This window comes from Physeter macrocephalus, chromosome 12, assembly GCF_002837175.3.
Source record: "Physeter macrocephalus isolate SW-GA chromosome 12, ASM283717v5, whole genome shotgun sequence".
NCBI classification, from domain to species: Eukaryota; Metazoa; Chordata; class Mammalia; order Artiodactyla; family Physeteridae; genus Physeter; species Physeter macrocephalus.
The window spans coordinates 44,558,215-44,558,869 of NC_041225.1; the positions used below are offsets into that span (position 1 = coordinate 44,558,215).

The 655-nt window shown below is 36.8% G+C and overlaps 1 protein-coding gene across 24 annotated transcripts in view; it reads right to left on the bottom strand.

The window, feature by feature from the left end:
- Positions 1-655, bottom strand: part of DTNB (dystrobrevin beta) — a 266,778-nt gene that overhangs the window by 117,468 nt on the left and 148,655 nt on the right. The window lies entirely within an intron of this gene.

A 655-nucleotide genomic window follows, 5' to 3' on the forward strand; every position in this document is an offset into this window, starting at 1 on the left:
AATCAACATTGTGAAAATGACTCTACTACCCAAAGCAATCTACAGATTCAATGCAATCCCTATCAAACTACCACTGGCATTTTCACAGAACTAGAAGAAAAAATTTCACAATTTGTATGGAAACACAAAAGACCCCGAATAGCCAAAGCAATCTTGAGAAAGAAAACGGAGTGGGAGGAATCAGGCTCCCTGAATTCAGACTATACTACAAAGTGACAGTAATCAAGACAGTATGGTACTGGCACAAAAACAGAAGTATAGATCAATGGAACAGGATAGAAAGCCCAGAGATAAACCCACGCACATATGGTCACCTTATCTTTGATAAAGGAGGCAGGAATATACAGTGGAGAAAAGACAGCTTCTTCAATAAGTGGTGCTGGGAAAACTGGACAGCTTGGTGTAAAAGAATGAAATTAGAACACTCTCTAACACCATACACAAAAATAAACTCAAAATGGGTTAAAGACCTAAATGTAAGGCCAGACACTATCAAACTCTTAGAGGAAAACATAGGCAGAACACTCTATGACATAAATCACAGCAAGATCCTTTTTGACCCACTTCTTAGAGAAATGGAAATAAAAACAAAAATAAACAAATTGGACCTAATGAAACTTAAAAGCTTTTGCACAGCAAAGGAAATCATAAACAA